The sequence below is a fragment of the Canis lupus genome, chromosome 25, assembly GCF_003254725.2.
Source record: "Canis lupus dingo isolate Sandy chromosome 25, ASM325472v2, whole genome shotgun sequence".
NCBI lineage: Eukaryota > Metazoa > Chordata > Mammalia > Carnivora > Canidae > Canis > Canis lupus.
In genome coordinates this window covers 48,441,117-48,465,619 of record NC_064267.1, presented here as the reverse complement: position 1 = coordinate 48,465,619, position 24,503 = coordinate 48,441,117, and the positions used below count along the sequence as shown (strand labels likewise).

General features: G+C 49.7%; 1 protein-coding gene and 1 long non-coding RNA gene across 48 annotated transcripts in view; one reads left to right on the top strand and one right to left on the bottom strand.

The window, feature by feature from the left end:
• LRRFIP1 (LRR binding FLII interacting protein 1) overlaps positions 1-24,503 on the bottom strand; it is a 139,347-nt gene that overhangs the window by 84,294 nt on the left and 30,550 nt on the right. The gene's annotated exons all lie outside the window — the stretch shown is intronic.
• Positions 8,456-14,094, top strand: LOC112669972 (uncharacterized). Of its 3 annotated transcripts, XR_004819021.2 has the most exons (5): positions 8,456-8,553; positions 8,657-8,734; positions 11,712-11,931; positions 12,058-12,128; positions 13,168-14,094. It is a non-coding gene; the product is annotated as an uncharacterized LOC112669972 (long non-coding RNA). The 3 variants fall into 3 exon arrangements; XR_007405799.1 differs by having other exon boundaries at positions 8,460-8,734; XR_007405798.1 differs by having other exon boundaries at positions 8,460-11,931.

The following is a 24,503-nucleotide window of genomic DNA, read 5'->3' as shown; positions in this document are numbered from 1 at the left end:
CTAGGAGACTCTGGTGCCCAAGGGGTGGGGGTGGGCATATGTGGGGACCTGGCCTTGCTTCTGAGCTGAATGGAGAGAGAGAGTCACGTGGCCAGGAGAGGACTGATAACAAGCAGCACAGCCTTGGTGCGGGGACCGTGGGCCATGGGGCTGGTTGGGGATGGGGGTGCGGGGAGAGGAACAGGAGCTGCCTGGGGCCCAGCCGGGGTGATGCTGTTTCTAGTTCCTGAATGCAGAGCCCTTTCGTGGAGCTCCAGAAAGCCCAACAAGGCTGTCACAGGCCCAGATCTGACCCACACTTAACATAATTTCTAATTTACTGTACTCTGGAATTAAGTCCAGCTCCCAAAGTGTCCAGGCATAAGTCCATGGCAATCCTGCGGGGAAAATGTATCCACTTTTCCGCACCATCCTTCAGAACTGGCGATCCAGGCCAGACCAAGGACCTGAGATCACAGAAACATCTCCCATATATCATCACCAAGGAAACGGCCACCTCCACCTCCAACGAAGTACCTCTTAGGAAAACCAGTTGTGTTTCTCACGAGCACAACACACCGCAAATATCAACTGATTATTTTCTAAAAATACTGAAAACAAAACGACTAATCCTTTATGTATTTCTCAGCCACGTAGAAATAAATTGTGAAAAATCCCAAGTTAACTCTTATGCAAAGAAAAAGGTGTATCTATATGTGCTCTCTGAACAGTCAATTTAAAATGCTTTTGCTCAGGATAAATAGTGACATGGAAAAATGAGCTTTACTCTCAAGAACTGTGTTCACTAACTAAGAGAACACCTCACCAATAAGAAATAAACCAAATGCTGCAATATACACTAGGAATAGAATATGGTGATTAAATAAATGGAAGTAATATTTTTTTCCAGATTCTCACCCATTTATTTGGCCCGGGTCTTAGTCCGCCTGCCTATGAGTTTAACATTCTAGAAAAGATATAATGTTCCTTAAAATCAGAGCCACGGGACAAATCTTTACCCTCCAGAAATCAATCAGGCTACAGATGTGATTGACGAATGTCATTCACAAGAAAGAAATGTGAGGAACATAGGACTTTGTGATATTAATTTAAGTGATACCCATAGTAGGGGTGCCTGAGGGGCTCAGTGGTTGAGCATCTCCCTTCGGCTCAGGTTGTGACCCCGGGGTCCTGGGATTGAGTCCTGCATCCGGCTCCCCATAGGGAGCCTTTTTCTCTCTCTGCCTGTGTCTCTGCCTCCTTCTCTGTGTCTCTCATGAATAAATAAATAAAAATCTTTAAAAAAATAAATAGTACCCACAGCAAACAGGTAGATTTAAGGGCAAGTAAGATGAATTCAAACATTTAAAAATCAGGCATTCCCGATAATAAGCAATTTGACTTGAAGACGGCCTGGCTTAAGGACAGACGAGAACATGAGACGTGAGCCACCTTCCACCCCAAAATACAGAAGTTCCTAAAGCAGCATCCCTAAAATCATCTTTCTGAGGAAAATAAAGACTAGCTCACACACGTCAGCACGGCACTGGAAACACCTGCCCAAACCCTGATAGGAGGGTATTCCCCTCTGCACGCCAGGCTGAAATACAGGCCCGAGATAAGCCATCCACTGTTAGACTCCAGGAAAGTACAGGATGATGAGCAACTTCTTTATCATCAACTTGCATGAACTGTGTATCTTTACAGAAGACTCTAACATAGAATCAAGAGGTCTTACCTTTGAGAAATGAGTATTTTAGACGAAAATTCAAGGGAAGTTTAAGGAAGAGCAAAGAACAGCAGTCTGGAGAGGCATGTTTGGCACAAGAGTGGAAATTCTGGAATAGCTGGAGATCAAATAGCCACTCCTGACCACGTCATCACCCTGTACCAGCAAAGAGGTCAATTAAAGGCACCTTTATACCCAACATCTTGTGGGGCAGCTTCGACCCGCCTTTGAACACGGGGAGGGCGTGGTTCCTGAGTCCACTGGAGGCTTTCGAAATGCGTCTTTGGCACCAGGAGGTTTGAGCTTAGCTACTCAGATTATATTGAAGCCCCCTCCTCTTACCCCCACTTCCGTGGAGGCATCCGGTATCAAATGTGGGGTTAGACTTTATGAGGAACTCTAACATAAATAGAGAGCAGAGTTTCTTAACCTCAACGCTACGGGCAATTTTGGGCCAACTCACTCTTTGGTGTGGCATCTGTCCTGTGCCTCATAGGACATTTAGCAGCGTCCGTGGCCTCTCCACACCGCATGCAGGAGCACTCTCCACCCCACTTATGACAACCCTGAATGTCTCCAGCTATCACTGCATGTCTCCTGGCAGGCAAAATGCCCCTGGGGGAGAAGCCCTGGTCTAGAGGGACTTGTACCTTCATCAAAGGCACACACACTGTCCAAACATATTGACTTGTCAACTGACACAGAGAAGTCAAGCTCCAATAGACTCATAGCGACACATGCACAGAAATCATGGCCGGGAAGAGCTATTTCAACATAACCCCTGACATCTGTGGTCCTCTTTTAAGTGAGGACTCAAAAGCAAGGCTAGTGGCTGTAGTGGGAAGAGAGTCAGCACCAGGCACTCCCGAGACAGAAGGTGGGGGCCACAGGGTGGGAGGTCCGAAGCTGAGATGTCAGAGGTGGTGCGGTCATGCCAAGGCCAAGGGGGTGACGGTGGAAGTAGACCTGCAAGTAAGAGTGTTCCAAGTAAGAAGGTCAAAGAATGGAGTTCAGCCATTCTTTGACCAATGGAGGCCAACGGAGTTTCTTGGCCTATGTGGGTGAATGAGCGCTGAGGAGTCGGGGCCGAGGGGAGCCCCCGCAGCCTGCACAGCCTACCTGGGCCCTGGTGATTCCTGCAGACACCTACCTGGAGGTCGGAGGCTGGGGCCTGGCTGAAATCCCTACTCTGCTGCTTATTAGTTTCAGGTACTCCCGTGACCCCTTTCCAGCATCCTATGTAAAATGGGGGAGGGTGGGGGGACGCAGCCACCACACAGGACGGCAGGTCACAGGGGGGACCAGGCTGGCACAAACAGCTTGCAGCACATTCTATCTGTCCTTCCAAAGCACACAGACTATTTTTCCTGCAAGACTAGGGACTCTGGAGTGACACTTCACATACAGGTTTAGAGAAGCCGTATGTAGTTTCCAGCACTTAATTAGTTTGGATTAGGCTTAAAGCTTTTTTTTTTTTTTTTTTTTAAGATTTTATTTATTTATCCATGAGACACACAGAGAGAGGCAGAGACACAGGCAGAGGGAAAAGCAGGCTTTCTGTGGGGAGCCCAGTGTAGGACTTGATCCTGGGATCCCAGGATCCGAACCTAAGCCGAAGGCAGATGCTCAACTGCTGAGCCCCCCCAGGGGCCCAGGCTTAAAGCTTTAAACAACATTTTTGGAGCACTTGGAGAGCTTTGCCCTGTGGGGTAGCTGCCCCCCGTTTAAGTCCAGAATCTTGGCATTGCCTTCCTACCCTTCCCAAAGCCAGGCTTTCAGCATCCTCGGTCCTTAAACAAGTATATCATGAACACGACTAGGTAAAAATGAATGCGTGTAGACAAAGGCTGGAAGGAAACACTAAATAAACAACCCAGCTGCTCTATTCAAGCGATGGCATCGTGGGAATTTTATTGCTTCTCAGAATACCTTCAGATATTGTTAGAACGTTCTTTTTTTTTTTTTTTTTTTTTATAATAGGCTAAGGAACTTGAAGTTTATTCAGGAAGCAGTAAAGGCCCCGCTGAGAGCATCTGGATAGGGAGGTAGGATTTTGTTTGAACAAAGAACCCATAGGCTACAAAACAAGTTGAAAATCGCCCTCATGATTCTTTCTGCAAAATTTCTTGATGGTCTCACTATTTACTCTCCTAGATTAACGTTAGAGTTCACTTGCCCAACTTAAAACCAGTCTTGTTTAGGGGCCAATGTTTAGGAGAATTTTATTTGAATCACATTATATTCATCAGTTTTTTGGGGATGGATTCACATGTTCACAACATTGAGTTTTCTCATTCAGGAAGAAGGCATGTCTCTCTCCACTTTAAAATCTGATGTATATTCAGAAAATTGTAATAGTTCTCTTCATCTCAGTGCTACTTTGAATGGGATCTTAACCTTTTGCCTTAATTAAAAAAATCATTACTGTGGGATATGGCCATGCTATAGGGTTTTTTTTTCCCTATGCCCTTACAAACGATTGCAAACTGAACTCTCACTTTCGACTGATATTTTGGATTAGGCGTACACATCATCTGCAAGTGGTAACACATTCCACCCCCTCTCCATAGTTAACACTGCAGATTTCTTTGTCCTGCATGCACTTGGAACGGCTGTCATAGTAACACTCCAGTGGCCCTGGTCCACTGGTCTCATCTTTTTTTTTTTTTTAAGATCTTGTTTATTAATTTGTGAGAGACACAGAGAGAGGGGGCAGAGACAGAAGCAGGCTCCTGCAGGGAGCCCCATGTGGGACTTGATCCCAGGGCCCCAGGATCATGACCTGAGCCAAAGTAGATGCTCTACCACTGAGCCACCCAGGCGCCCCATCTTAACATGAGTCCTCCACACTTAGGGAAATAGCAAGGACACAGCAGCATCCGAGTCAGTGCTTATGCTGTAATCACACAGGGCAGGACTCAGAGCTTGTAAGAATTTAAATAGCATTAAAGTTGCCAATAAAGTAAGCAGAAAGTCTGTTGTCAATCATCTGCTGAGAGCCCTGAAAGGAAGCAAATGACAAGTCTCAGAACAAGACTCCGTTGGCTAAAGGCTAAAGGCATCTCGTTTGGACCAATAAAAGAGACACCAGGCAGACACCTTGGAGAAAGAATAGCTCTGAAGCAGGTGAAAAGTTAATTATTATTGTTGATGTTAGAAAACAATTGCTTTCTGCGGGGTGAGGCCCGGGGGAGTTGCTCACGGGCTCAAGCTGTAGGGCCAGCCCTGTCTGGGCAGGAAGTCCGCGTCTGCCCAAACTCGCCATCTAGACTCGCGGTCAGCCTTGGGCCAGTGATGCAACCCCTCTCCATGCCTCAGTGTCCTCATCTGTAAAATAGGGGTAGTGATGTTACCTACTTAGTACGGCTAATAAGCATCAAATGAGCAATTGTTCGTATTCAATATTTAAATAAATAAAACACTAACTGTAGGTGCAGAGCAGGTTCTCGGTCTGTAATGCACAAGGTCACAAAATAATTCCAGGGGCATGCCGTCTGAATCTTAACGTGTCCAGTACCATTTACCAAGGGGTGCAGACCAACCCCCCCTCCCTATGAGCCTTCCTGCCCCACGCAGCGTGGCCAGCCTGCATGCACCCCCGGTGCAGGGCAACGTGTAAAGTGCTTCAACCCTTAGAATCGCAGCATTACCGGGGTTCGAAGCCGGGGGCTCTGGCGGGAGGGACCATGTTACCTTCCTAGAACAAGAGGCCTGAACTTTGCCACCGTTACTTTCTTTGAGGCACCTGGTCACTTCCTAGTTGTGATTCTGATCTAGAAGTTAGACTTAAACGGCAGAGGCCAGATAAGGAGGTACGACTGTGTCTCCAAAGAATGGTATTAGGTAAGAGAAGCTCCTGAACTTCTCTCTTCGGGCAAAGAGGCTCTCCTATGGCAGCTTTAGGTTGTTGAGAGTGAAGAAATCATCTGCCACGAAGAATATTAAAAAGAAATATTCAGAGATTTCAGTTCTAATATTCTGTGATTATCTAAAATGCATGTCCTACATTTAGAATAAAGCATAATAGAACTATCTTTATCTTTCGGAATCTTTATCTCTTGAAGAAGGTAGAGGCGGGTAGGCGGTGAGGAACAGAAGTCTGGGAGAAAAGCCTGGGGAGGGGTGGTGCACCCCCTGCCTCCTCGTGGCCACAGGGGAGCATTGCCAGGGGCCTGTGCTAAATGTGGCACGGTGGCTTTTTTTTTTTTAATATTTATTTATTTATTATTTATGATAGACATAGAGAGAGAGAGAGAGAGAGAGAGAGAGGCAGAGACACAGGAGGAGGGAGAAGCAGGCTCCATGCCAGGAGCCTGACGCAGGACTCGATCCCGGGACTCCAGGATCGCGCCCTGGGCCAAAGGCAGGCGCTAAACCACTGAGCCACCCAGGGATCCCCACGGTGGCTTTTTTTAAAAAAATATTTATTTATTTATTATTTATGATAGACATAGAGAGAGAGAGGCAGAGACACAGGCAGAGGGAGAAGCAGGCTCCAAGCCAGGAGCCTGATGCGCGACTCGATCCTGGGACTCCAGGATCGCGCCCTGGGCCAAAGGCAGGCGCTAAACCACTGAGCCACCCAGGGATCCCCACAGTGGCTTAATAATATCAGAAAATATAATGATTAAAGGGGGACCTTAGCACCCATGTCCTCTTTATGTTAAGCCACATTAAAATTTCTAATTAGTTCATATTAGATACAAAAACCAGTTTATTCCTTCATAAGTGGAAGCAACCTTGGGTAGCCATCAACAGATGAGCAGATAAACACAATGTGGTCCATCCACGCAATGGATTATTATTGGGCCTTAAAAAGGAAGGAGATTCTGATACCTGCTACCACGTGGATGAGACTTGAAGATATTATGCAAAGTGAAGTAAGCCAGACACAGAAGGACAAATATTGTACAATTCTGCTTATACGAGATTCCCCAGAATTGTGACATTCGCAGAGAAGGAAGTCGAAGGATGGGCACGAGGGGCTGGGGAGTCTGTGTTTCGTAGGGACGGAGTTTTAGTTTGGGGAAGATGAGAATGTTCTGGAGATGGCGGCGATGGGTGCGTAACAGCAGTGTGAATGCACTTTGACACGGTTAAGGTGCTAAACTTTGTTGTGTGTATTTTTTTTAACCACAATTTTTAAAATAATGGTTAAAAAACCCTCCAGTTCACTCTGTTCATGCAGTATCACAAAAGGAGGAAGAGAAACATCAGTGTGAAGTTCTCTTCAGAGAACAGAAGTTAGACGTTGGGAGTTCCAGACAGTGAAACTGGCCACACGAAAGATCTGGAAATCCGTGTGCAAGAGATCTTGCAAGTACGTGACCCGTGCACGTCTGTTTTAGAGCCGTCTCCCTGCCACGAGCTCTCTGCATCTGCAGTTCATGGAAGTAGAAAGATTTAAGTCATCATGACCCTACATGAATTTTCAGATACCATCAGCAAAATAAGAGCAATCAGGACTGGCAAGACGACATTCTATGTGGACAGCTGCTTATTTAATTTTAAAAAAGAAAGGCAAGCATCAGGCAATTACTATTTGCATTAAGTGTCACATTTAAGCCGTTTTGCCATGAGAAAGCAACACGCAATAGTAAAAATTTATGTTAATCAGATTCATAGAAACAGAAAGAATGGTGGGTGCCAGGGGCTCGGGGAAGGAGATAAGGAACTGATTAATTGGGACAGAGTTTCAGTTTGGGAAGGTGAAAATGTCCTGTGGTTGGACGGTGGTGATAGCTGCAAAACAATGTGAATGTACCCGATGTCACTCACCTGTACACCTAGAAATGATGACATGGTAATTTTTTTTTTTATGAGCATGTACTACTTTTATTGTGTTTATTTTATTTTTTAAGATTTTTATTTATTTGAGAGAGAGAGAGAGAAAGCACAAGCAGAGGCAGAGGGAGAAGCAGGTTCCCCCCTGAGCAGAGAGCCGGATGCAGGGGCTCCATCCCAGGACCCCGAGATCATGACCTGAGCCCAAGGCTGAGGCTTCACTAACGGAGCCACCCAGGCACCCGAGCCTGAAAGGGGAGAAAATAACACAAAGTTCATTTTCTTCCATAACATTTTTGGAAAAGAAAGGAAAGGAAGAAGGGAAAGGAAAACCTTTATGTTTTGTGTTCCCAGAGGCTTTAACCCAAACAGAAGAAACTGTAATGAATTAGGCAGGTGACCACCTCCAATTCGTCCCTGCTTTTGTATCACGGATGCCTCCGGCACACTGGTGAGGACCTGTGGCCATTCTCAGAACGATATTTTTAAATGTTTAAAGCACAGTATATGCAAATAAATGGATTATGTTATTAAACTGTATTTTTAAATTGTGCTACAGTGTATCAATCGGAGCCCAGTCAGGAAGCCCGCAGCAGTCATGGGAACAGAAGGATGCATACGGGGACCCACGGAGCAGGTGCCAGGTGCCTGAGAAGGTAAAGGGGCTCGGGGAACACGGGGACAATGACCTTGGGGGCGTGACCTCGAGGACAGCCGGGGCTGGGTTCCCGTGCTCCGCAGGCCGGGGTGGCCAGAGCTCCAGCAGGGTGTTTCAGATCTCACTGGGCTTCCTGATGACGAAGGGGGGGTGGGGGGGTTCTGAGATCAGGACAAACCCTGGAAGTGGAACCCACGCCTCCCGCGGCCGTTGCTGGGAGACGCACAGAGAAACAGGAAGCGGCCTGGAGGTGCGGGTGGCAGGGGGGTGGCGTGGGTGGCGGGGGGGGGGGCAGAGGGGGGGCAGCTGAACAGCCGGTGGACTGGCTCCTGTACTAGTGCACCAGGTGACCCGAGGGGGCCCCGTGTTGCGGACATAGCAGGCTGCGCTTCCCAGTGGGCAGGTGACACCCGGGCTTCCCGTCGCACCCCCTTGGGGGACTACTCAAGGGTCTGGCCTGCATTCAAAGTGGAGAAATGCCGCTCTCTTTCCCTGCTCGATTTCAGGGATCTCTCGAAATCCAGCGAAGGCCCTTGGGGGATTCACGGACCCAAGGTGAAGAATCTTTCTGGGTCTTTTAAGAGGTCAGATACAGTTCTTTGTCTTGTTTAATTTTGCTTTTAAAAATCACACACGTGGGGCGCCTGGGTGGCTCAGCTGGTTGAGCCTGCGACTCCTGGTGTCGGCCCAGGTCCCGACCTCAGGGTTGTGGGACCCAGCCCTGCACAGGGCGCCCGGGCTCAGCGAGGAGACTGCTTGAGATGCTCTCTCCCTCTCCCTCTGCCCCTGCACACGTGTTCTCTCTCTCTCAAATGGATACATAAATCTTTAAAAAGTATATCACACACTTGATCACTGATGCCAGATTTCTTTTATGCAAACTCAGGCCTTTGTGCGGATCTCTCCTTTCACTGATACTATCAACCACTCCTGCAAGTAGTGAATAGTGATCTTTGCATTTTATTGGCTAATTACCTATTTCTGGATGCCACAGAAAATCAAGGGGACACACAACTTCACTTACACCCTTGCCCCACACTCGTGGTGGGGGTGGGTATTCAGATCCCCGGGCGGCCTTCAGAGCATTTGCTGTAATGCCCCCGGCTCCCCGGCCTCTCCTGGCCCCTCTGTTTGGCCATGACCCAGGCAGCCCCAGCACCAGATCGGTATTTCGACTCCTGACCTCTCCAAGCATCAGTGCACCTGCCCCTTGCATGTCCCAAAGCCATCTGGAACTCCACACGTCCAAAGAGGCACCCCTGCTGGCTCCGAGACTCTTTCTCTTGCACTTCCTCTCCCATGGGGGCATGACCAACCAGCGTCCCTAGGAAAGCTTTATCTAACATCTCTGTGCCTCAATTTCCCCCACTTGTAAAGGAGAGGCGATAATGGCACCAGCCTTACAGGGTTGTTATGGACGAAAGGAGACAACACTTACGGGGGGTGGGGGTGGGGGGCACATGGAGCCTTGATGCCCTCAATGCCCACACACGCCCGCAGCTGGCCCCCCTCTCAGGGCCCATGCTCCCCTGCTTCCCACCCAGTACCCAAGCCAGCCAGCTTCTGTTTTCAGAACCAGCGTGGAGCCTTCCCACGGCCACTGCCTCAGACCAGTCAGGCCTCAGGGTGAGTGCAGTTACCCCAGACAACGCCCCGGGCCCTCCCTTCCGCTCCTTCCCTCATTCATTCAATCAACAAACAGGGATCGAGGGCCTACCACGTGTCCCGTTCCAAGCCAACCGTGCGTGCATTAACAATGACAATAGGCAGGGGCGCCTGGGTGGCTCAGCGGTTGAGCGTCTGCCTTTGGTGCAGGGCGTGATCTCCGAGTCCCTGGATCGAGTCCCACATCGGGCTCCTTGCAGGGAGCCTGCTTCTCTCTCTGTGTGTGTCTCATGAATAAATAAATAAAATCTTTTAAAAAAAACCAAAAAACAATGACAACAGGCAAGCACACCGGGGGCAGACAGATGTTGAACGATCGCACAAGTAAGTAATTAATTATAACTGTGATAAGTGCCCTGGCGTGAAATAGAAACGTGCCCGCACCAAGTCGCGCTAGGGGAACGCCGACCGGAACGCGGCTCGGGGGCTGCTGAGAAGTGAGAGGTGGGCGCGCTGGCTGGGGAGAAGGTGAGCCCTCTTGTGAAGCCTCCCCGGGCCTTCCTGGGAGGACGGGGCGAAGCCCCCACACCTCTCAGGTGTCTGCCAAGCTCTCCTGCATGAGGCACCCGCACCTGCCTTGGGGCACTCCCACGCTGTCCCTTTGGGCTCAGCTCCCTGCCCAGGGACAGGTGAGTCTGCTATGCCTCCTGGGGTGACTCCAAGCCTTTGAAGTGAATCCCCAAGTTTCTTTCTTCTTCTTCCTTTTTTTTTTTTTACTAAAGCAACTTATAAAAATTTAAGTGTTTGTCATAAAGGAGGGTCCAGCCAACAGCTGAAGAATTCAGTTAACAGCCTAATCCGTGGCAGAGTTTTATTTAATACAAAACCAAGATCACTTTTTGATGTATTGTACAGTGAACATACTTGTATCGATAAGTCTGTCCTTAATCTAAAAAAAGTTTGGACGCTTCCACCATATGTAGCAGAATTCCGTCATGCTCTATGAAAAACACTGTGGCTCCTTATTAAAGACACCAAAAGTCAGTATTTTTGGGTTATGTATAGCAATACTTGAAAAGACAAGATGAATCACATTGAAAGGTTTTATTCAGACCTTTAAGCTAAGGGAAATATTTTAAAAATACATATCATCCGTTTTTAGATATTTGTAAGATCTCATTTCAATATATGATAGTTACTCTCTCAGAATAACCAGCATAATAAACCAAACTTGGAACAATTAAGCCAATATTTTTTTTTTTAGTAAACTCCACCCCCAACTTGACCCTGGTGTCGCACACCAGCAGTTGCCCCCAGTCAATTTTTTTTTTTTTAAAGGCAAGATAAAATTTGCATTTCAGGGCTGCAGAAAATTCTCTGCTTCCCATTTTGGACAACTAATATGATTTCAGATACCTAAGAATTTTTAATCTTTTACCCAATATTTATTTTTTTAAATATTCAGTTTTCATTGAGCACAAAAGCCTAACTCTCTTGCACAAGAACCACATGTTCCATCTTTGTTTTAAGAAGCTCTATTTTGAGGGGCACCTGGGTGGCTCAGTGGGTTAAGCATCTGCCTTCTGGGGTCCTGGGATCGAGCCTCGCTGCTCAGCGAGGAGTCTACTTCTCCCTTTCCCTCTGCCTCCCCCTGCTGGTGCTATCTCTCACTATCTCTGTCACTATCTCTGTATCTCTCTGTCAAATAAATAAATACAATCTTTAAAAAAAAAATGTATCCAACCAACTGTACCCGAGAGCTGGCGAGACCCTCTGCTGTGCCGTCCTGGTTTCGGACATGTGACAACAAATTAGCTCTCGTGGGAGCATGGGTCATGCCTGATTTGTTTCCAGAGGTTGGGAGTAAGTGCTTCTGAGCCTTCACCATGTGAAAAGCCCCAGGATCTCAGGTTTGCAGTTCATGGCAGCTTACAAGTTACCCATCCGTGCTCACAGGATGTGCATGTGCAGTGCAGGTTGTGGCAGGGGCCCACCGGTGACCAGCAAGCTGACATGAGCTCATTGCTCGGCACCTGGGACAGCATGTCCTGGTGGGACAGCAGGTGCAGCCACACGAACCGGAGGGGCTTCCTCAGTTCAGAATCCTCAGACCCTCTTTGGATGCAAGAGACTGCTTCCCCCAGGTGCTATGTGAAAATACTGTAGGTCTCTTCAGGTGAGACAAGAGGGTGGGATGGGATGGGACCTTCAAAGAGGGGGACTTGGGGCTGTCCTCCCCACCTGGGAGTACCCTCGTACCCCCTCCCTGTGCCGTGCTCACCACCTCTGCTGGACTCCCAAGGGACACCTTCCAGATGAAGCTGGAGACAAGCTCCTGCTGTCCAAATGAGGAGAAGGAAACCAAAGCACAGAGTGAGTGGCTTGGGGAGGTCCCGCGGCTGGTGGGTAGGTGGAGGTGGGTCTGAACCCAGGGTGTGTTGTCTGCGGGAACACTGCTGCACAAACCTCCTGGACGCGGGACCCTGGCTCACACAGGCGCTGTGTTGATCTCACTGAAGCCCCGGCGGCCCTAAAGATCAGGGTAGTTGTTCCCGTGGCACCACGGTGGACACTGAGCCTTGGGGTTGAGTAGGGTACTCAAGCTGTGCAGGACTATCCATGGTCCTGACTCTCCCACCCACCCCTGGCCGCCGCCTGACAAACGTTTTTCCTTCTTTCTTACAACCACAGCTGGGAGGAGCCTCCGAACACCATCTGGCCTGGTGGCTGCTCCCAGCAGGAGATGTCATTATTCTAGTCTTGACAAGTGACCTGTCTAAGGCCCCGCGGCCAAGCAGACACACCAACGTGTCAGGGCGCACACTTCCTAGAACAGGGTGACCTCCATTTGAACAATACTGCTTTTGGCTCCCCAGCTGTGGTATAGACACAGGAAATAGCTTTATTTGGGACATTTCAGACTTTTTCCTCTCTCTGAAAAAAGAAAAAAACAAAAAAAAAAACAAAAAAACCCTAACTGACACATCATCCTTCGAGCATGCATTACTTTTTCCCTTTTAGAAGCGTAACCGTCCACCACCCTTTGTCAGATGTCCAAGAGCACAGAAAGCCCGCTCCTCCCAGCTGGGTTGTGTTCAATGATTTGGTGCTGGATCTCAGCCAGGCTGCCCTGGTCTCCTGCCAGAGGCCGACTCAGGCCGACTCTGGAGGCAGCGATGGGCGACGCCGGGTCAGGTGAACGCACCTCACACGGGGGTGGGAATGAAGGAGTCCTGGTGGGCCTCTGCCCATCAGCAACGGTCCCCTAGGAAACAGTGTGCTGGAGCAGCCAGTGGTGTTTCACGAACCAGTGCTATTTTTAAAGAGAGGTGTGCGTAAGCATTTACCCAGGGTGAATCCATCATTTCGATCCCACTTAGCTCCACCCTTCATCTCTCTTTCATCTGCTCAGCATGCCGTGAGGACTCGCACAGCTTAAAGAGGAGGCCCTGCCGGGAGAATCACTCTAACGGTTGTCAAGCATCTGCCCGGCCCGATCTCAACTCGGAAAAACATTCGCCACAGCTATGGAAAGGTAAATAAATACATCTGCACGGCACCCAAACCAGAGCAAAAAGCCTAACACTCCAAGACATGCTTTGACAATTAGAGAGAGAACTTCAAAAACCGAAGCGGCGGGGGATCTCTGGGTGGCTCGGCAGTTTAGCGCCTGCCTTTGGCCCAGGGCTCGATCCTGGAGTCCTGGGATCGAGTCCCGCATCGGGCTCCCTGCATGGAGCCTGCTTCTCCCTCCTCCTGTGTCTCTGCCTCTCTCTATGTCTATCATAAATAAATAAATAAATAAATAAATAAATAAATAAATAAATAAATAAATATCTTTAAAAAAAAAACCACACCAAAAAACCCGAAGCGGCCTAGGGCTACCAGTTTGTAGCCATCAAACGGGCGAAGGCTAAGAGTAATCACAGCGCTTGACCCCATGGGGAGGAAGCCACTTCCAGACGACAGGGGAGCGGGTGTAAACGGAGCCAACCTTTCAGGAAAGCAATCTGGGAACCAGTATCTGGATCCTCACGCACGTTTGCACTTCCCACATTTGTGTTTACTCATCTCATATTCCGATTTAAGGAAGTAAGTTCAAGAAATTATTTACTTGTAAAGACATTCACCGCCGTGTTATTTGCAACTGTAAACAAACACAAGACCCTTTGTGTCCAAAGATAGGAAAACAAGGACATCGTCCTTGGTCATAAGGGATGTCCTCGGTGCCATATTCTGGGGGGATGACATTTCTCAGAACATTTGATACAATAGTTGAGCTTATTTTTTTCCTTAAAAAAAAAAAAAAAGTAAAAGTGTGGCATTTCCAAACATGCAATTGAGACTATATCCAAAGACATCCATAGGTGAAACATCAGAGGGGAATAAAACAAAATCTTAACAGGTTTTATGCTTGGTCACAGTATTTATTTTCTATTGTCTGAATTTTCCTTATTATTTCCTCCAATAAACATGTATTACAGTTAATATAAAAAAATAAAACACTTCTTTTTGCCAACAATATTAATCTTTTTCAGTGACTTCTTCATTTATGCAACAAAAACTATCTGTTTTAGTCAAACCTGAGGACAGATGCTGTGAGGATAATAGGCTCCTGTGCCACCCCTGTGAAACCAGGGAGGGCTTCCTGGAGGAAGGGGGAAACTGCATCTGGAAGGATAGAGAGTGATGGGCGACACCTGTCCCATAGCTCCGTATGTTTGGCATACAAGATGCTGGGGCGGGGGGTGCCGATGAGGTGAGAGAGGAGGCTACGATTTTTAAAGATTTTATTTTATTTTTTGAGAGAGAGAAAGAGAATGTGTGCAAGTGTGTGTGTGGGAGGGGTGGGGGAGGCAGAGGGGGTGGGAGAGAGAGAATCCCAAGCAGGCTCCACGCTCGGCTCAGAGCCCATCGAGGGCCTCGATCCTACGGCCCTGAGCACCACCTGAGCCAAAATCAAGAGTCGGATGCTCAACCACCTGAGCCACCCAGGCAGAGGCCAGGATTTTAAGTCTCTCCTGGTGGCTACCAGAGCCATTAATGGGTGTGGTAAAGTGGGGACTCGTGGCAGGAGGCTGTGTTTGCTGGGGATTGCGGGGGAAGCAAGATGAAGACAGATGAGGGGGGCAGACAGACGCACAGGCTGTGGACACAGCCACGTGAGGTGACCGGGCCTCAGCTGAGCCAGGTCACGGCTCCACAGAGGGAGGGAAATGGGGGGTTCCAGGGGCTCTGAGGAGCGGGGGATGGGAGACATGCCTCTGGGGGAGTCGGGCCACCATGGGGGGGGGGGGGCCCGACAGGGGTCAGGGCAGGACATGGAGAAGTCGCAAGGGGTTAAGGCCGGGAGCCTGGCTGGGATGGCCACACGGGCTGCCGAGGGGGCCCCAGCAGGGCCAGGCAGCCGGGGACGCAGAGGGGATGGGGCAGATGGCGTCCGGAAGCCAGGTGGGCGCACTGGCCCATCTTGGGCGCCTGATCAGGTCACTTTACTTCAGTGTCCCACACGGGCCGCGTGGGAACCCCACACTGATAACGTGGGAGGACCGGTTGTCACGGTGGCCTCTGCAGCGTGACCCAGGGCTGCCTTGCACCCTGTGGCCCCCACCCCACCTCTCGGGAAGAGATGGAACCCTTCTGTCCAGGAGAGGGACAGAAGGACGAACTACCAGTCGCTAGGGGCCGCCCGACGGTGGTCGCACCATAACCATGGAGGGACCATGCTGGCGCTGCTCGGAGGACCTGTCACTGGGCTGGAGCTGCTCGGAGGGACCTGTCACTGGGCTGGCACTGCTGGGTGGGCCTGTCACTGGGCTGGCACTGCTGGGTGGGCCTGTCACCGGTCTGGTGCTTCTGGGCAGGGCCTGTCACCGGGCTGGCACTGCTCAGAGGGACCTGTCACCGGGTTGGTGCTGCTCGGAGGGACCAGTCACTGGTCTGGTGCTGCTGGGTGGGCCTATCACCAGGCTGGCGCTGCTTGGCAGGACCAGTCACCAGGCTGGTGCTGCTGGGCAGGCCGGTCACCAGGCTGGCACTGCTTGGAGGCACCTGTCATTGGGCTGGCGCTCCTTGGAGGGACCTGTCACCAGGCTGGCGCTGCTGGGCGGGGCCTGTCAGCGTCCCACGCACACAGCCAAGTGCCTGACTCGGGGCGAGGAACCGGCGTCAGAGCTCGCTGGGCTCCAGGCTCTGTGCTGAGCACCACACCTGGCTGGATTCTCTTAGTTCTTACAACAAGCTCATGAATTAGAGTTTTTCAAGTAAGGACACTAACGCACAAGAAGGTAAAATAACCTGCCCCAAGTGGGCAGTGCAGCCGGGCCCCTGGGCACCTCCTGGGGAGGCTGTGGGCCCAGGAGTTTTGCACCAAAGACACACGAGTTAAGGGGTGGGGGGGCATCATCATAGAGCCTCTCTCCTGCAAATCCAGCCTGCGAGGAAGAGCCTGCCCAGAAGATCCTAGTTCTGACTGCAGTTGGAGCTACAACAAAGGACGCCATCCGTGCTTGCTGCCTGGAGGCGGCGTCACCCAGCCAGGTCCATCTGTGGCAGGAGATGCCTAACAAAGCCCTGGCCCCCAACACACAATATCACTTTTGCACAGCATCTAGTTTCAATACTAACGAAGTTTGCAAAGAGCATATAATTATTTTATTTTTGTAGTACCTTTTGGCAGTTTTGCGTCATAAAATGAGCCACTCCGAACAAAATCCCAGTTTTAAATGCTGGGTTGCTAATAAACAAGGCATCATATTAAGATATTTTGGCTCGTGGTGACTTCTGGGAAGCACCTCACTCTCATGTGAAGAGTGGATGCCAACCCTGGCTCTCTAATCTAAAACCTGTGAGGAAAGTCCGGATCTCCTTGTTTTGTAGATCACAGACTACTTCATTTACATGTGTTTTGTTCAAAATCGAAAGCTCTTACGTTGAAATTATCATTATTATTATTATTTTAAGATTTACTTATTTATTTTAGAGAGAGGGTTAAGGGGCAGAGGGGGAGGGAGAGAGAATCTCGAGCAGATTAGGCCACGTGGGGCTCTATCTCAGGACCTTGAGATCGTGACCTGAGCTGAAACCAAGAGTCAGATGCTCAACTGACTGCGCCACCCAGGCGCCCCTTAAATTAAAATTATTTGAAAATATAGACGCATCAGGAGGAAAATTCACTCTGGTAAATGAGAAAAATCACCGTTGTTTTTCTCAAACGAAATTAGTATTGTCTTTTACCTTAACTTTTATGCGAAACTCCTCACATTGAATCTCATTAACTTCAAAAAGGCATTAAATAGTTCTTTTCCACAATAAGTAATGCTGCATTAACTGACACCGAGTAAGAAGCTTGTTTAAATGTTTCATGAATAATTACAAGTATTCTTCAAGATGTGGGAGAAACTTAAAATCTTTCGGAGTCAGCACACTGCCATCGCCGATGATAAGCCTGAAGTCATTTATTAGCTTCCAGAAAAATCCCTCCGCTCAATTTTACCCATAGAAATTCTTGGCTGTCGTGAAATTCTGCAGCGTAATGGAAAACCAAATTCAGGCAGCGTGAACATCATCAGTATGCTCCAAAAGTCCTCGCAGATGTACGCGTCCTTTGAACCTAGCAATCTTGCTTCTTACTCCCAGCGGCAATCAGAGATGCGTGCAGATGACTGAACGCGGGTGTTCATTTCCATATTATTTATAGTAGAGGAAAACGGGCTTAAGGAGATAATTGTGGTAAATACAGATAGGACACGAGGCAGCCACTGGGTAGAAAAAGTAGAATGATTATTTTATAAAAATGTTATTGCCTCAAAATTTAAAAATTCAAAGAAAGCAAGAACACATTTCCAGGGACCAGCCACTCACACTTTGGAGAGGAAGTGCCCTCAGCGTCTGAGCAGCATTTCTTGGTGGAAAAGCGCCTTTTTATCTGGGATAAAACCTTGCCTCCTTGGGCCTTCGGCCCTTACACATGGAATATAGCTGGTTTCTTCCGAAGGCAGCATTCACGCACTTGGGCGCGCTGCCTCACCTCCAGGCCCCCGTCCCCCGGGCCCTGGGACACCTGCTCCAGCGGGAGTGAGTTAGTGGAAGAGCGTCGGTCCCAGAGTCCCCTGCCAGGTGTCTGCTGATGCTGGCACCAGCACCTTCTAGCCAGCGACCTCTCAGTCTGTGGCTCCCCACCCCCAAACCCCTGACCCCACCGGCCACCCCTGTGTCCCAACATTGGCGGGAACATGCATGGAACACGTTGGCATGTAACGAGTATTCAGTAAATTCAGGTTATAGTTTTTAACAAGATTTAGCTCCTCAAACGGCCTCCTTGCCCGCCAGTGACCCTTGCAGGGACAGCCAGCCGAGGGATCCAGGGGGAGATGCGGGAGTCACGGGTCTGAAGGTCTGGGAGCTCGGTGCAGGCCCACAGGGAGCCACCCTGGGTACCACCAAGAACCGACGGGCGGCAGCCCCCTGGAGCCCATCAGCGGGCACGCGTGGGGAGGGAACCACACTAAAGAGAAAGCCACGGGCGTCTGCCACAAACCCAAGCCCCATCACGGGCCCCTGCCTGTCCATTCCCCCCCCACCCCGCAGCGGCATTCCCCTGGGATCTTTTCCTTCCCACCACTTCCCTGACACTGCTCAGGCTGAGGCCTCCCCAGGGCCCCCCGACCTTCGTCTCTCCTGGAGCCCCAGCGCCCCCTCCTCGGCACCCTTCTCTCCCGACTGGGTGACCTCCCGCTCCCTCTGCGATCCAGGCCAACATGTCTGGATGTTTGCTAGATCGCTCACCTGGGCAGCCCTCAGCTCCCCGAGCACAACACTTCCAGGATGCAACATTTACTCCTCCCCCGTTCCCCACCCTGCCCGCCAACCCACTGGCGCCCCAGTCTCCATAAAGGGGGCCATGACATCGCGCCATCCTCTCCAAGCACCGGGAAGTCCTGCTGTACACCCCTTCTCCCTCCTTGTCCCCGAGAAGGGCCACCATCTTCATCACTAAGTTGTTAAAGTAAAAAATCCTAGTCCTTTTAGTTAAATCTGTTATTAGCGTTAATCAATGCATCTTAATTCAGAGAAAATAGGTTTCCCTATAAATAGCCAGGTTGAGAACGGGAGCACCAAACTGTCCTAGTTACAAGGTGTTATTAATGGATTGTGTTGCAGAACAAACAATTATTTCAGGTCAGTTTGTGACAAAACATTATACATCTTCATGTCCCAAGAGAAGGGAAAAAAATGCATTTGGTAGTTGGACCTGGGGGGAGAAAAAAAGACTTTCCTTATCTCATCAGGGGTTAAGAGCATGCACGCAGCACACACCACATACTTGAGCTCTGAGCAATAAAATCCTACAGGTGATGCTTAAGAACGCTGTGCAGGGTGAATGTCATCCCCCCAAACTCCCGTCTACCCAGAACTTGTGAACGCCACCTTGTTTGGAAATGGGCTCTTTTACAGAGGCAATCACACTAGGACACGGTCGTGCTGGATCGGGGTGGTCCTGCATCCCTTGACTGGTGTCCTCGTGAGAAGAGAGAAATGTGGACCCGGAGCTCAGACCCAGGGAGAGCGCTGTGTGAAGGCGGAGGCGGGGCCGGAGGGACGTGCGGTCCGGCGAGGAGCGTCAGGGTCTCGTTCGGGCAACGGCCAGCGGCTGGGAGAGAGACCGGGAACGGGTTCCCCTCAAAGCCTGCAGGAGGCACTGACCCCACCGGCACCTCGATCTTGGGTTTCTGGCCTCGGCAGCTGTGTCACTCGTGTTGCTGTGAGCCACGTGGTCTGCGGAATCCGCCACGGCAGCCTCGGGAACGCAGGTCTTCAGCCAGGCTTTACATTTACTCACCATCGGGGGGGCCTGCTGGCTCCGGGGTCAGGCGGCCCTCGCCACGCGGCCCGGCCACGCAGCTGTGGACGCGGCCTCGGCTGCCAGGAGGCGTGCTCGCCGGCCGGCTCCACGGCGGGCCCCACCTTCCTCCCCGAGCGAGCTCATCCACTGGCAAGTCTGCACCACAGATGTGAGCTGCCTTTCGAAATTCCATCCATGGTGGGGAGCGGGGGGGGGGGGGGGGGCTCAGTGGTTTAGCGCCTGCCTTTGGCCCAGGACGTGATCCTGGAGACCCGGGATCGAGTCCCACATCGGGCTCCCTGCATGGAGCCTGCTTCTCTCTCTGCCTGGGTCTCTGCTTCTCTCTCTCTCTGTCTCATGAACAAATAAATAAAATCTTTAAAAAAAAAGAAAAAGAAAGAAATTCCATCCGTGGTGACGAGGCCGTAAGTACCCTCGCTGTTCTCCTGCCTGAGAGGATCAACATGAGGACAAAGACAGTCCCACGGAGGAGGACGGAGCCGCCCAGAAATCAAGCTCCCAGGGCAGGGGAGCTGAGCCCCCATCACGCGGGACAGCCATGGGGGTCCAAGGACAGGCCGGGCCCGCTGAGGACGGCCCCTGGTGTAGTTCACCTGGGTCCAGCCCTGGTGAGGCAGCCCAGCCCAGGAAGTTGGGGTGGGGGGGACAGCAAGGCAGGTTCCCAGGCACCAGGACCCCCTTCCTTGGGAGGCTGAGCTCGGCCTCTGCTTTTCGCACAAGAGCCAGGTGGTCCAGCTTCATTCTCTTTCAGATGCTCGCAGGCGGCGGTTATGCAGGCCTGTCTCCTCTGGGGTGGGGGTGGGGGGTGTTTGCACCATTATGCCCGGGGTCCCCAGGGAGCACCCGTACAAAGGTCCCTGCAGGGAGCTGTCCGACGGCCTGTCACTCATGGGAGAGGCCACAAGGTGTCAATCAACCAGGACACGGTGCTACATGGGGATGCTTGGCACCCGCCCTGGGACCTCAGAGCTGACCACGGTTTGAGGGCTTCTGGAACCCGCACCTGTCCCTTCTTCCTTGGCTCCCCGCCCTCACCTCCCATCTCCTGTTCCATCAGCAAGGGAAGCCCTCCACACACCCCACCCGCCTCACGACTTTCTCGGAGGGTTTCATGCCCTGGAGCGTGTGGGTGCTACACCCAGGCCTGTCCAGGCCGAGTGCCCGTCCAGGGGCAGGTCCGAGGCTCTCTGCACCTGGCAAGCAGGCCGCTCCCTTGCCCGTAACACTTGGGACAGAGGAGCTGCTTCGTTAGGAGGACTTAGGATGAGTCAACCATCGCCACCTGGCCCCTAACTCAGGACCTTCCTTCCTGCCCCCACCCGGGGCCCAGGCTGGAGCCGACCCTCTGGAAGGGCGCCAGGTGTCCTGCCCTGCCGTTTCCTCCCCGACCCAGCACACCGCCTCACTCTTTGTTGATCTGATCTGGTCGGGACGGCGTCCTGGATGACATGCAAACGCCCTGACCTTGCCGGGAGCCCAGTGAACAAAATCGGAAGAAGGCTCCTGAGTGCTCACAGCCGCCAGCTCCACGGGGACACTGCCCTGCAGGGCCTTCTTCCTGGGGGTGGGGCAGCTCTCCTGCAGGGCAGGGTCCAGGCCAGTGCCTGGGCTGCAGGCGCAGCAGAAGGGACCCAGCCCTCCACTCTGGGGCTGGGAGCCCGGCTTCCAGGAGGACGGAGGAGGGGGTCCTCTCTCGGGAGTGACCTCACTTTCTCTTGCCTGTTCCTCTCCTGTATTGTTGGTCTCCTTAACCACCACTTAGGGCTCTGCCCACACGCATCAGAGAGATCGGCCTCAGTGATACAAGCTGCAAACTCGTTTTCTGTTCACTATCTTTTCACCTTTTTAAGGGTGGCGTTTGCCATAATGAATACATTTAGGTAAAACAAATGTTTCTTTTGTGACTTCTGGGTTTCACACCTTACTTTGAAAGGCTTCCCCATATTATGTTAAAGTTCTCTTACTTCTTCCTATAATTTCATGGTCTCAGTTTTAAAAATATTTAAATCTGTGGCACCTGAGTGGCTCTTGACCCCAGCTCTGGGGTCTTGATCTTAGGGTCATGAGTTCAAGACCTGTGATGGGCTCCATCCAGGGCGTAGAGCCTACTTAAAAAAAAAAAAATTAAATCTTTGACTTTCTTGTAATTTAATTTGATTTAGATTTGAAGCCTTATCTGACTTTATTCTATTCCATATGGTTTGTCATCTGTCCCCAAACCATTATTTAATAATTTATGTTTTCCCCACTGGTTTGAAACCCTTTTGCCATATATAAAAGTTCACTATTTATTTGGGTCCATTTCTACATTTTCTACTTTGTGCCAATGACCTGCCTGTCCATGAGGTATGCTAAGGTCAGTTTTACTTATTGTAGATTTATAATGTGTTTAATATCTTAGGGCTAATCCCCCATATTAGTACTTTTTGGAATTTCCTGGTTATTACTGCCTATTAATTTTTCCATATAAATTTTGGAATCAGGTTAGTTAGTACCAAAAGAAGTCCTATTGCTATTTTTTTAAAAGATTTTTTTATTTATTTGTGAGAAAGCAAGAGCAAGAGAGCACAAGCAAACGGAAGGGCAGAGGGAGAAGGAGAAGCAGGAAGCCCAACGCAGGGCTCGATCCCAGGACCCCAAGACCATGACCTGAGCCGAAGGCAGACTCTTCACCGAGTGAGCTACCCAGGCGCCCCTCCTATTGCTATCTTTATTGATCTGTCCAATAAAAATATGTGGATGAACACGGCTTCATATTGGCTTGATATTTTATAATGTTAAATCATCCTATCCAGGAACATAGTATGCCTTGCCCACTGTTGAAATCCTTGGCGTCCCTAAGCAGTGTTTTAAAGATTTTTTTTTCCCCCACATAAATTGTATTGTTAGGCTTATTCCTGGCTATTTTCAGTATTTTGCAGCTCTTAAAAATGGGGCCTTATCTTCCATCGTTTCTTCTAAGTGGGTATGGCACCAGCACACGGAAGCTACCGGCTGCGATGCAGTGCTTCATGCCGCATCATCTCACAGACTTCTTGCATTGTCTGTAGTACTTTTTGAGGTGGTTTCCTTGGTAACAGCACTTCCTCATCTGTTTTAATCTTGGCCCTACCGTTCAACTGGTGCAATGCTCAGTGTCAGTCCTTTTGTGCAATTTTTTTTTTAACTTATCTCTTGGTTGCAACTGATTGTCAGACATAGGTTTTTAAAAGACACTGGGAGGGCCCTGGAGGGCTCTAGGGCCTACACTGGAGCTCCCGACTTGGGGAGCTGTGGCCTGAGCACAGGGATTCAGAGGATCTGCAAGTGGTTCCACTGAACAACTAAAGTCCAATAAACTGAGACACATCAAGTGTAAAATGGGAAACACAACAGTTCATTCACAAAGGGCTTACGGGAGTGACATTCCTGAATTCTTGCACTTTCAAAAATGGAATTCTATTTCCTTACATATCCTTTCTGAGAAACTCTACGCATGTATAAACAAATACGACTTTTTTCTCCTTTGTGTTTGAATGACAGCTCGGGGTATACAATTCCTGGTCACACTTCCTTTCCTTGGCTTTGCAGGCAGTGTTCCAACTGTCTCTTACTTTGAATGTTGCCGTGGAGAAGTCTGGGGCCCGTATGAATACTGTTCCCCTTACAAGTGACCTGATCTTTCTGCTCGCTTTCCAAGGAAATCTTTATTACGGCTATCTAGAAACTTGATGTGTCTCAGTATTGATTGCATGAGGACTATGTGTTCTGGGATACAATGTTGATTCAAACCTCTTTTTCTTTCTGGAATGGTGGATTAGCTCATATTTTGAAATAGTCATTCTGTTCCATTTATTTTGGTTTTCTTCTTTGGAGACTCTGATTTCGCAAATGTTGAGTCTCCTTTCCCTGTCTAATTAATCACAATGGCATCTACATAGGCGTAAAAAGTACAAGTACACATGGATATAAGGCATATTTATTTTTATTCTGTGGGCCTACTTCCCCAAAGTGAAATGCATGCTCGTTATATTTTCCATCCTCCCTTTATAGTCTGTTTTTATTTGCACCATATAATGAGCTCATTTTTATTGTGCTGGTACATGAAAAACACATAAATCAGAACCATGCACGTGTCAGATGGTGTGTATGCAGGAGTCCTACAACTTTGAGGGTGCCGGGGCCCTCAGCCAAGAATCCCTGCCTTCACAATTCAGACAAAGTCTTATGTAGGTAGTTGCTCAAGAAATATTAGTTGGTTGACCTCAGAAGCTATTTCAGTAGATGTAAAAACTATACAGCTTCACTTGCCATAAGAGGACATACACGGAATTTGAGTAAATCCATTTGAATATCCTAAAATCCATGCCCCATTGCTACTCAAGATAATTGCTATTACCTTTCCTTTTATTTTTCTTACGATAATCTGGAACTGAATAAAAAGGAAGTCTGCGGACAGCCCCGGTGGCACAGCGGTTTAGCGCCGCCTGCAGCCGGGGTGTGATCCTGGAGACCCGGGATCGAGACCCACGTCGGACTCCCTGCTTGGAGCCTGCTTCTCCCTCTGCCTGTCTCTCTCTCTCTCTCTCTCTCTGTGTGTGTCTCTATGAATAAATAAATTTTAAAAAGTCTTTAAAAAAAAAAAAGAAAGAAAGAAAGAAGTCTGCAACCCCAAATAAGCAAATGGGAATTATACAACCAGCACTGATTTGGTTAGGCAATTTTTGTTTTTGGGTTTTGTTTTGCTTTTTTACATTTTGTTATCTGTGAAAGACACAGAGAGAGGCAGAGACACAGGCAGAGGGAGAAACAAGCTCTCTGCGGGGAGCCTGGTGCAGGACTCGATCCTGGGACTCCAGGATCACGCCCTGAGCTGAAGGCAGATGCTCCACCGCTGAGGCCCC